Source organism: Amphibalanus amphitrite, unplaced genomic scaffold (genome assembly GCF_019059575.1).
Source record: "Amphibalanus amphitrite isolate SeventyFive unplaced genomic scaffold, NRLGWU_Aamphi_draft 001910F_arrow, whole genome shotgun sequence".
In the NCBI taxonomy this organism is placed as follows: Eukaryota; Metazoa; Arthropoda; class Thecostraca; order Balanomorpha; family Balanidae; genus Amphibalanus; species Amphibalanus amphitrite.
In genome coordinates this window covers 27,905-40,323 of record NW_024883403.1, presented here as the reverse complement: position 1 = coordinate 40,323, position 12,419 = coordinate 27,905, and the positions used below count along the sequence as shown (strand labels likewise).

The following is a 12,419-nucleotide window of genomic DNA, read 5'->3' as shown; positions in this document are numbered from 1 at the left end:
AGACATACAGAATACAGAGAGACATGAAGACAGAGCCAGCGAGACAGGTAGACACTAGACAGACATAGATATAGAAAGACAGACACAGAGACAAGCAGCCGCCCTGTAATGCAAACAGAAAATCATAATATCGGACAGAATCAGTCGTCTAACCATCAACAATTCCCTTCCAACCCCAGTGGCATACCTACCTACATCCATGGCAGGGCGGGGCCGGGGAGCGGTGGTCAGGGGGAAGCACCCCACCTTGCACCCTACCCCGGCTGCCGGGGGAGCGGTCCGCACACCCCGGCTCGGTCGTGCCTGCGCCACCGGAGACGTGCTGGGCCGTAGTCCGCCGTTCCGCCGTGCCGCCGTGCTGGACTGGGCTGGTCAGTTGGGCTGTGGAGAGCGGCCGTGGCGGACGGAGTCGGCGAGCGGTGGTCGGCGGCGGAGGCTGCGACAGCGAGCGACGGCGAACGACGGACGGTGGAAGAGGGTGGAAGGTGGAAGACGGTGGACGCTTTGTGGAAGACGACGAACGACGAATGTGGATCTAGTTGACGGCGAGCGATCAACATCATTCGGCGGACAACTACAGGCGATAGAGGTTCAATCGAATAACAGACAGTGAGCGGTGGGCTTTGGACGGTGGACGTCGACGAACGATTCGAGTCCTGAATTGGCTGCAGCGGACTCGTTCTACTGCACTCGGCTGCAGAGTCGGAGTCGAGGTCATCGGTGCCTGACTCGCGTGACAGACGGCGGGCGGGACTCACAGGGCGTGCCATGACTCTGACGTCTTGACTCGGCGACTCGAGTCAGGCGAGCGAGTCAGTCGAGCGGCGGCCGAGTCGCCGTGAGGACGCGGCGCGGCGCTGCGGACGGGCGGCGCGTTTCAAGCCTGTGTGGAGCTCTCGAGACTTGATTAGGTGGTTCGCTCGCCAGTGTTTAGTGAGTTCAAATTCCACCTCACGAAGCAGGCTCACCGAGGTGTAGCTTGGACTAGTGCTTTTCAGACTCTGGACGTGGTATAAGACTTGAGCAGAAACCGTTCAATACACCGCTCCGGAGCGGTAAGGCTGACTGCTTTGCTGCCAACCGGTCATCTACAGGAAACGCTGGCTGAAGTAAAGGCTAATAGCAGCAATTGAGAAAACGTCATAAAGTAAAGGTAAGAGTTTCAGATATATTGACCATGAGGGGTGGTAAAGTTCATATAGGGTTTGTTCCAGTCGCATTTCCTAACATCTCTAAACTCCTCCAAGATTGCTTCTCTGTTCCAGTGGCTGCTCTAACCCCTACAAAGCCAAGGAGGGCCCTGCTCCAACCTTCTCTATCTTGCTCTTGGAGGAGTTTAGAGGTGTTAGGAAGTGCGACTGGAACAGACCCATAGTTTATCTGGCTGACAATAACGTGCATGAGCGTAGTGACTGGTGTCTATAGAAAAGCGTGGTTTCAATGCCGTCAAATTGGCATGTCACGACATAAGACAATTGTAGGCAAGGCAATTAGGCATAAGGCATTAGTAGGCATAAGGCAATTGTATATAGAGAACATTTTGTTTTGTATATGTATATGGGGGCACTGGGAAAGCTAGTTTCTACTGCCCTGATCAGTGCTGCTAGAACGCAGACTTGTAACCGAGCTCATAAACTATGAAGTGAGAAAAGGCATGCATTGTTTGAAAGCTCGTCAAAGATCATGACGGCAATACGTCACCGTTTTTGTTTTACGTCAAATATTTGGTCAATAGACGTCACGTAAGTTCTAGTGTTCCAATTTCATTTTATATTGGTTTTCGGGGAATCGCACCCATTGCCATTGCCACTGGTCGTCGTTAATCCATTTATTTCATTGACTTCACCTACAACATAGCGTTCCCGAAGCTGATATTATTAATCTATAGCTTTGAAAAGACATCACTGAATTATGTCGTCATCTTTGTCGTTAGGTAAACGGTTTTGCCAAGGAAGACTGCCACCTTCAAAAAGTTTTCTCAGATCGGCCTATGATTTATTCCCTGGACAAAACAAAATTTTAGAATTCACCTGACAAAGTATCATCACGTGAATCGCGAAAAAAATTGTCGATTATCATACAATTATCAATCGGTTAATGTCTAGCTACAATGTTTACACATCACTAGACTTCAAGGTCATAAGATTATTACATTTTATTTGAAAAAGTAAGGTATTTTATGATTTACTAATATATGATTTCATAAGAAATTGGCCATGTTTAATTTATTTTGCATTTAAGTTCGTAAAACATTTAAAAATCATGGCTCATTTGGAATGGGTCTGGCCCATGTTAAACCCCATTTCCCACACTTTTTGGAAAAAATGAACTACTGAATATATAAGTTTAACTTTTATTTTGACTCTCCAAAATTCTTCTCTGATCTCGAAACAATCAAAGTTTTGACATATATTTACCAAAAGATAAGAAAATTCATGTTTCAAAGTTATCGATAAACAGTAGAGATGTCGGTTTTCTTGGACTAAAAAAATGGCATCAAACTGAACTTTGGTCTCCGATTTCTCGCAAACGGGTTCGAATTTCGGAAAACCGACTTCAGTCTGGGACATAGGTGGCTCAGCTCTAGTGAAAACCGTTTTGTGGAAAAAAGGTGGCAGTCTACCTTTAATTATAAAAAAAACAATAAGTAGCCAATCGGTGATCCAAGACAAGCCAACGCAAAGTTACGACAAACAAAAGAAAAAAGGAAAATCGTCAACAATCGTTTGCATTTGTTTCCTAATTACGATCTCGTAACTTCGTTACACGACTCCTCCATAATCCTTTACTCCTACCAGCGAAAAAAAAATAAACAGTATTCGTTCCGGCGTGTTACGACTAATATTGTACGACTTTTTTGCTTATTGAACATAACCAAACTAAAACTTGAGAGAAGAAGGGAGTGGTGCTAATCAACTATCAGATTGGCAACGGGTAATGACAATTCACAGAGCCTTTTCTTACGGCAAATGCTCACCATCGCAACAGTGCAACTGACCACAGCAGTGACATGTTTACAAATTACCGACTCCTAGCCGGTGACAGCCTGACGGGGCGCTCTCATTTCCGTTCATTAACCCACCACAAAGTGGGGTGGTTTGACCGGAAATTTGCCCGCCGTCGCGACTACAATACACATTGGCTGCGGAGACACGCCCCTCCGTTGGATAAGCTGCTTCATTTGTGAGACTTAGTGAAGACCACAGGGTTGTGTGTTTTATGTCATGCGGAGGGAAGCCCGCTGTAAGCTAGGAGACCGGTATCAGTATCAATTTACTGGCTTTGCATCCATGCAAACAAACTGGAACGTTGACGTGGTTAGATATAAATAAAATGGGCTTCTAAGAAAACCTATGGTTCCTTGTAATCAACTGTAATTCAATAAAGTTTTATTAAATGTATTTACTAATTTATTAATCAACAGTTTCCGCCAAGCTCAGTCAAATATTCTGATCATTCTTTCCGACCCTTCTTCCTCTGTCTGTCTGTCTATCTGTCTGTCTCTGTCTCTGTCTCTGTCTCTGTCTCTGTCTCTGTCTCTGTCTCTGTCTCTGTCTCTGTCTCTGTCTCTGTCTCTGTCTCTGTCTCTGTCTCTGTCTCTCTCTCTCTCTCTCTCTCTCTCTCTCTCTCTCTCTCTCTCTCTCTCTCTCTCTCTCTCTTTCTCTTCGTCTCTCCTGCACCATTTCCAATCTTCATCTTTCTCTCTCTTCCTCTACCCTCTCTCTTTCTCCCTCCACGCATCTCTCCCTCTCTCCCACCCTCTCTCTCCGTCATAACCCATGACCTCCCGACCGCGTATACGTGACATAGTTCAATGCTCGGACGTTTTTTCATGAGATCAGCCGCCCGCTCGGCGCCAGTTGTCCATATATGACGAGCTATATCCAAAATCGTCCATATATGGGCCACTCACAGATGCAGAATACAGGGCGATATCAATCGACAGACTTTTGCTGAGGCGATCTGCATCATCCAAACCCGACGTACGTCGCCAGATAGGAAAATACGGCATACATCGTCCAGACGTAAATGTCGTAACAATGCTGTCGTTAAACGGGCGATGATAGATGGCGTCGTATTGGTAAACGTTATAGCACTTCATAAACACGAGATAATAGTGTCGTTACTCAGGCTAAACACTATTATTAGGTGGCGAAATGTTGTCATTAGCGCATTGGCAATCACGTCAGCCTCGCACCCCGAAAATAATACATTTACTGCGATCACCGAACCTGCAGTAAACCTCCATAACACGATCCTCCCAATAGGTAGTGATTCATCACGTGTCGTTTTGCCGCGCCCTGCTGTTTCTTTCCGAGAAGTCTCGTCGATGTTGCACTCGTGCAGTCGCGCCGGTGGCTCTGTCATGATCTCTCCGGCAGATAGAGAGGCACCGACACTGTGATCAGTTCCCTATGGGAGTTGCAGCGATCGGGCGCGTGTGGTAATGGTAACGGGTCGCGGTGGCGCCTGTATTGACACGGAGAGTCTCACGTATGGGCACGTAGCGTCTCCCTTATGGATACATATGCAGAGAGTGTGCCAAAAGGGACGCGACGGCCACACACAGACAGATACCGGGCGATATAGATACGGGGTTTCTCTCTGACGGGATGTCGTCCCCAGAGAAAGGTGCGGCTCGCTCAGAAGGCACCGCTTACAGATATAGGCAGAAGCGATAGTCAGATTAAAAAATACCGCCGTATGTGGAGTCGGTCGGGTTGGAATGAATTAGAGGTCCCTGGTCTCATGGAAATGAGTTCGAAGTACTACTGCATGTGATGGTAATGTTACAATGGCTTATTGTGAATGGACTTCTGAGTCACGTTTGTAGGGCAGTCAGCTCCTATGTTTTGTGAAGTTGTCTGTGTGCAGAACGAGATCACCGAAGCTCTTTTGATGAGGCCGTTCTTGAGCAATGTGCCCGCTGGTCGCGCGAACTGCTTAGCAGTTAGCACCGCTACTACAGCGTTACACTAAACAAACCATAGCCTAACAACAAGCATAACCTAAAACAAAGCTGGGAGACAGACACGACGGCAACCTCAGGATTATGCAATCGGTGTTCTCATCAGGATATCCTCCACAGTAGTCCCTATCGCTGGGATCCTCTTCGAGCCAGACAGACATGGTCCTTGTAAAACCACCACGTACCCATTAACGGCATCAACTTCGTGCGAAACCGTCCACGATTCTCGTGCGGGATCATCCACGGTCCTCGCGCGAGAACGCCTGGGGTTCTTCATATGACATCTGTCGCTGATTCGTGCCGGCGACTCACGACGCATCGTGTCTCTCATCTGCACCCTGAAGCAGTTTGTAGTCTGAGCGCGTGCCGAAGCGGCTGGCCCACCTCCTCTGGGGCCGCGGGCCTAAATTGGTCTGACGCAACAGGCTCCGTCATCAGTTCCGTGGGTGCCACACCGAGTCTTGCATCATCGCAGGTCGCGTGCGGGTAGGGCTCCGAATATATGAATGGGTGGATTGGGGAGCCGGATGTCCGCTCCAGACGGTGGGGAACTTTGTTCGGTTAGCATTCAGAGGTGCTGAGAGACTCGAGATGGGCAGATTATCGTCAGAAGTGAGCTGGCGCAACTCTATACAGGTGGTGTAGGTTGCCTCGGGTCCGATTCCAGTAGGTGTGAGCACGTTCTCAGTAAAAGCGTGTGCCTGATTTATCGGGAACGCTTTCAACAACTATCCAATATCTGCAAAACATCGGGTTTGATATTTCATACCGCAGTAACGCTATCGCTTTCATTGCATCTTCAACGCCTCCCATATAAACCAATCCCCAAACTCAGTCATCATGACTCCATGCTCCATATTCCATAGCCCATTGCTAGCCACCCGAATTCATCCCTCTATACCAGCTCGACCCACAGTGGTCCTAACGGACGCCTCGAGACTTGCTCGCGCCCTCCGCCCCCTGATGATGATCTATCCTGGGTGTTTACTATGTGCATGGTCGGACTTGGTGTCTGATGACCTTGCTCGGAGCAGGCCGCCGGAAACGGGCCCGGGCTACTGGGGGGGGGGGGGGGGCTGAGGGGGCCTCCCTGATGGCCTCAGCTCGGCGCGAGCGCTAGACAGCGAACGCCCATGGTGTCTGGTCATGGAGATGGGATGATTCTCCCTGGTGATGGTATACGTTCTGCATTGTCTTTACTGGATGTCAGGATCGTTGAATGGCTGTCATAAGCCTTGATTGATCCACATTTTGCACCCGATTTTTCGTGAAACTGGCTCTGTTGTTAGACAAATGAAGCTCCATCCCGTGCGATGGTGTCGTCAATGCGCTAAATTATTTTCATCATTCAAGTGAAGGTTCACTTTACATCAGATCTCCTCATTGTCTGTGAATCCTTGATGCTCGCAAAAGAAGCAAGAAGTCATTGACACCGTCATCACAAAATTGATACTAACCGATGATAATTGGCGATGCGTATACACTGGACAGCTTGTGATGGCGCCAGGATGACTCTTATAGTCACTGACCGCTCATGACGGAGTAAACTAAAATTACCATCCCCAGTGACGTCGAATGAACCGATATAATTTACTCCACGGCATATGTATACTGCTGACGTAAGAAGGACTCCAATGGTCCCTAATGGTCTTTGACCTTTGTGCCGTACCCTGCCGGCACCAGGCACACCAGGCCAGAGCCGATGACTCATACTGGGCGGAGTCATGACTACAACATATACAAATGGCGGTAATCCTATCTCCACACCCCTGTCCTGTGCTAACTCAATCTCTGGTGAGCGGGCAGTATCTGGGCGACTGTACCAGGGGCCGCAAGCGATTCGCGATTGTTCTAGGTTTATTTAAACGGCCATTGATCGGACAATCTCTGCACATTTATATTATTATATATTTATTATAGATTTTTATTACTAATGCAGTTACGATATTTGCTGAATAATTGATTCTATATAGTTGCTAAACAAAGCCGTAACAGGATAAAATTAGTACGAAATATCAGTACATTGTCACTTTCAAATGCCATAAGATTTCATCGTTTCTTTTCCATGACATGAATCTCTCTCAAAACACAATCATGTTCTGTTGCATCCTGCTTCAAGCCACTCCGATTCATCTAATTTCCGGTTCATGTCAGCCACTGGCAGCACCCTGTCCGGTGCAGCCACCGACTGGCACCAACACAGTCCATTTCCCTTCCTGTACGTCAGAGACAACTTCGAGATCCGGGTGTCAGGAGCGAACTGTGTCTGACCAGGAGGACAATGGGAGCTAGGTGTGAGAGGTGTGTGTCGCGTGTAAGAGAGGAAAGCACGCAATGTTTGATGTCAATGATCTGTCTTGGCTGGTGAGATTGAACATGTCCGAAGGAATATGGAGTTACGGTAGTCATGCAACGGTTTACATGAGATAGTGTTGCGTCGTTATGATTATGTTTATTTTGCCGTGAAGATAATTAACCCTCGCCCGCACATGGGGGGGGGGGGTGGTTGCCACCCCCCAGGCAGTCTTTCTGCTCTGCACTCAACATTTTTAGAGCTAGAAGGCTGATTTTTCGTATAGCTGCTCGTTTATCCTTTCTTGATGTCCACTGAAAATTTCAAGTTTCTGTGATTTTTGGTTTCGGAGATATGACTTTGTTTTTCAGGTCATGTCATGACCCAAATGGCCAATTCTCAACATCTTGCGTTTGCCATGGGCCTTGTGAGCTTTTGACACCCTGATTTCGGCCTTTTTTGCCAGTCTTACCTCCCACCTATCATGGAACATGTTGTTCGACGATGTACAGGGGTCAAGGTCAGGGTCAAGGTCAACCTAGGTCATCTAAGATAATTGCGTTTTAGGCAAGCTGAATTTACTTTTTGTGAATTTTTTTACTGCATTTTTGGTAAAAGCTTCTCAGATCATGATTTCATGTGATATGGACCCAAAAACAATCGGTGCACACATCAGTATACACACAGACACACACAGACATACAAACACATATAATTGACCTTGACCTAACTTGACCTGAAATGACCTCAGCAGCAAAATTCTGGTCGGATAGTGTGACAAAGAGGCTCTAGCTGGCTTGGCACCAGAAAACAGCATCGTCATCGGTATTTGATAAGCAGCGCACTTGATATCCAACGGTGACCCAAAACAGCAACATTTTTTAGTTTGACCTGACCTGGAAGGTCAATGACTGACCTGAGAAGGTAAAACTGGGTATCATTGGATTCGTCTCTTCCCAAAGAATCTTTTTGGTCTTTACTGCTAAGCTCTATCTCCAACAGGAACGAAATGGCGCGGGGGGGGTGGCAACCCCCCCCCCCCCATGTGCGTTCTAGGATGGGAAAATGGCATGTGCGGGCGAGGGTTAATGCATCGTTTGACCTATTGGCAGGGCGTTAGCTACGCGCTGCTGCCGTGGTCAAAGCGTATAGGCATGGGTGCTAAGAATTCCACACCTTTTCTCGCCGGAGGAAATACCACGCGCCAGGAAAGTGTGGCACCTACGGCACGCGGCGGCACTTATCCGTCGCCTGTGCGCCGCTTTTGTCACGGTTCCGTGCGCCAAAGTTGTCGCAGTCGTGAGCCATCTCGCGCCAACTCGGCGCCAATCACAGTGTGCGTCATTGTACGTGAATTCACGGGGGTCACGCCGAATCGGTCAGTCAGTTAGTCAGTTAATCAGCTAGAAAATCAGTTGTTGTAGCTAGAGTCAGTGATGTGCTCAGCCAATCAGTCAGTTGTTTGCCCATTCATTCAGTTACACAGTTAGTATTTCAGTCTCTAAATAAGTTAGTCAGTAAATCATTCAATCACGCAACTCAGAATTCAGTCACTCAGTCACTTGTTTGTCAATCAGTCAACCAGTCTGTGCGTCAGTCACTCAGTCAAATCACATGACGCAGGATATGCGACTGTGTCCTGCAGTGCTCTCCCCCATTCGGAAATGCTTCCAGTGCTGCAAAACTCAACATAGCGTACATTCAGTGTCATTCGTGGAATCTCACAATCTTTCCTACCACGACATGCCAATCCCAAACAGGTTCACACCTCATACCACCCCACACCTACGCATTTAAACGCGCCAAGCCCCACGCTGACCTCCTGACTCCCCACACCCCTCTGGGACCACCAGTGACGTCTGAGCTCTTCGGCCTAAGCTGCCGAGCCCACAGCTGGCTTCCGTCAGCGGCCACCCCCACTGACATCGCCGGAAGCTCAGGTCTCTGGGTGGAAGCTGAGGCCCCAGCTGCCAGCTCTCTCGTCTGAGCCAGCTTGGAGCCGCGGCTAAGTCCCGTTTGGGCGGCTACCGGCTAGGAAGCCCTGACCCCAGCGACCAGCTCTTATCTGACTGCAAACAGACAGCTGCGGACAGTCTGGTTTGGGTGACTTTGGGAGCCATGGCTCACTCCCGTCTGGTCGACTGGGAACAGTGGCATAGTATCTTCTTGCCAGACAGCAGCCTCAGCCCCAGCTCTCGTCCTAGCTGGGAACCTGGGCTCGGTCCCGTCCGGCCAGACGGGAGCCTCTCGTCATCTCTGGGGGATCGCAGAGCTGCCGTGCCGGCGCCGTCTAGGCGCGGACTACTCGCGCCGCCACCGCCGCCGCCGCCCGGCGCCGGCCGACCAGCCCCATTCATTCGTCCATAATCCCATTCATTCCATTCATTATGGATGCAGTCGCGCTAAGGGCGATCTGCCGCCGGAGCGCGCCGAGACTCTGGTCCTTATGGGCTCGTTTACAGGTAAGCACTCCCTCGGTGTGTGGGAGGCCGGTGCTGAGGCACGGAACGCTCCATTCATAGCGCGACTAACGCGGCGCCGACGCGGCAAACTCGCCGCAGAGCCGGGGTTTGGTACAATACCGCCGCGCCGGAGGGTGGGTGGTTGATTTATTTTTATCGCCCTGTCTGACGTATCTCGCGTAGTCGCGTCGTCTCACGCGTGCAGTTACTGAACTGGTTTGTAGAACGGCGTCAGACACGCAAGGTCAGAGGCTCAGAGCGCTGCCGGCTGGCCAGCAGAACTGCTACGAGCCGAACCGCTCCTAGAAACGGGTGGAGTGGAGTATTTACCATCCCACAGGCATGTCGATGCGAGGGATGGGTGGCCTACGCCCTGCCCCGGGCCGATATATGCGAGAGTTACTCCTGTGTTTCGCTGAATTTTTGTAATGAGGATGAGGTAAGCGCTCCACTGAAACACGATCGGGAACGCAAATCTAATCGCGTGGAACCCAATGACTTGGCTGAAACCGACCAACGTAACATGTTTCAACGGAACGTTGACAAAAATTGTGAAAAATAGAAACCACTTGGCCAAATATGTAGGAACCAATCGAGCTCATCATGTTATCACTTTCAGCACCTGACTTCCTCCTCCGTCACGCCTTCTCAGCTGCCTCAAGTGAAGCTACCTTAGCGACAGGAGCGTTGCCAAGTGTTGTAGAGAGACTCAGCCTGATTTGGCGCTAGTAACGGCGTGTCTCTGTTGATATTCTGGGTGCCACCGACAGCCGGAACTCTCCAAAAGGAAATCTGTTTGTTCACAGCCACTGAATAGGGTCTGGTGTGGGGCGTGTGATAAGGAGCCCCAGGTTCGACATTTTTAGCGTCAGATAACATTTATGATGACATTTGCCAATCATTTGATTTGTGGACCACCCAGTCACACATATGCATCCTGACATTTTGTTGAGCAGTCTGCAATGTCATACCGAGTAATTCATTGAACAGTGCGTGAAGTTCAAGTACCTTATTCTTTGACCCGCCAAAATATGCTCTCGCTCTATTAAATGTAGGTATTTTTCACATATTTTTGATGCCGCAAGTGCACTTATTGTTGGCCATGAATATGTGGTAAGTTATACAATATTATTTCTTCAGCCAAATTCACCAAACATTCGCCTGAATGCCTCTTCCTCTTTGCTTATCCCATCTACTTCCGGCATCGGGCGTTTTCGAAAATATCGCACGTGCACCGCGCCAAAAAAGCGCGTGTCTGCTGGCGCCGTCTGCAGGGCGGTTCTCCGTTTGCGGTGTGGGCGGGGCGGCGCAGGGGCGGCGCCAGCGGTGTTTGGTCAGGGGGCGGCGCGGTAAATCAAATGCCGGCGCCGGCTGGCACGTGCCGCCCACGCCTCTGCGGTGCGTGGGGAGCCGCGACCGGTCGCCACTCCGGAAATGGCCCACACCAGTGGACCCCGGGCGCCGGAGAGGGACCGGCTGGCTAAATTTGGCAGATAGGGTAATTGAGATGGATATGGGTGCTAGTGATGGCCCCAGAGGCACACCTTAGAGGATAATGCCGCGAGGATCTGTGGTAACGAGAACTGGTGTTAAATCGGGAACACCGAACAGCTGGTAGAATTAAAGCTGTTTACTAGTCATATTCAGATACTGGAATTGATAAATGATAATGAGAAGAATTAGTGGTGAATAAATAAACCTGATACCCAGATGATACCAATTTATGAACAATCAGAAACAAGCAATACATAAATAAAAGCCGCATGCTAATTGCTAAAGCAAGGGTCAAAGTAGTCACATGTTTCGCAGAATACTACCGCTCAAACTACATACAAACGTGAACCATGAAACGCCGGTACTGAATTGTGAATCTCATTCCTTCCGGTAATCCTAAAGCATATTTGCTCACTATTAGGTCGTTCATAAGATAAGCAGCCAGCCCAATATTGCCTGACTTTGAGACTCTTCCAGAACACTATGGTCACGACCACGAGGAGTGTGTCGGACCCCAATGGACTGATAAAAACGCATCTGTTATATGGGTGGCTCGGACAAGCCAGGGCGGCGTCTCGTACGGAGAGGTGCTCACGCCGAACCAACGTGCTGATATGGGCGGCGGCGGCGGCGGCGGCGACGGGCGGGGGCGGGGGCGAAAAATGTCTGGGCGGCGGCAGCGGTGTGTGGTGTGCGGATGCGTGTGAAGAACGACCACCGACCGTCATACGCTGTTCAGTCTTCACTGTGGGATGTCCACCGTCCACCGTCCACTGTCCACCGTCAACGTTCAGTGTCTAATGTCTGTGTCCACTGTCCACTGTCCACCACCCACTGTCCACCGTCCATCGTCCACTGTCCACCGTCCACTGTCCACTGTCCACCGTCCATCGTCCACTGCCCACCGTTCACTGTCCACTGTCTACTGTCCACAGTCCACCGTCCACCTCCCCATCTTCTCATCCCACCAACCCATCTTCTCCCGCATCTCTCCGTATGTTCCTCTGCCCGTTTTGGTGTTCCCTCCTTCTACCCGTCGACAGTAATTGATATATTACCCGTGCTGAGCCCGACAACACCCAGGTACGGACTCGGAGCCTCGTACCGCCCTGTCCAGAGACTCCTTACCGAGTACCGCCCTCAGAGGCGCCGGTCAAGGCCACGCCGACTGGCAGCACGGCCGGCGTAGTTGGCGACGGCT

The 12,419-nt window shown here is 49.9% G+C and overlaps 1 protein-coding gene across 1 annotated transcript in view; it reads left to right on the top strand.

The window, feature by feature from the left end:
- Positions 1-349: 349 nt before the first annotated feature.
- The window catches only part of LOC122375751, a 32,351-nt gene continuing 20,281 nt past the window's right edge, over positions 350-12,419 (top strand). The window contains exon 1 of the mRNA XM_043355246.1: positions 350-1,153. The gene's annotated coding sequence lies outside the window, so the exon portion shown is untranslated. The remainder of the gene's footprint in view (positions 1,154-12,419) is intronic.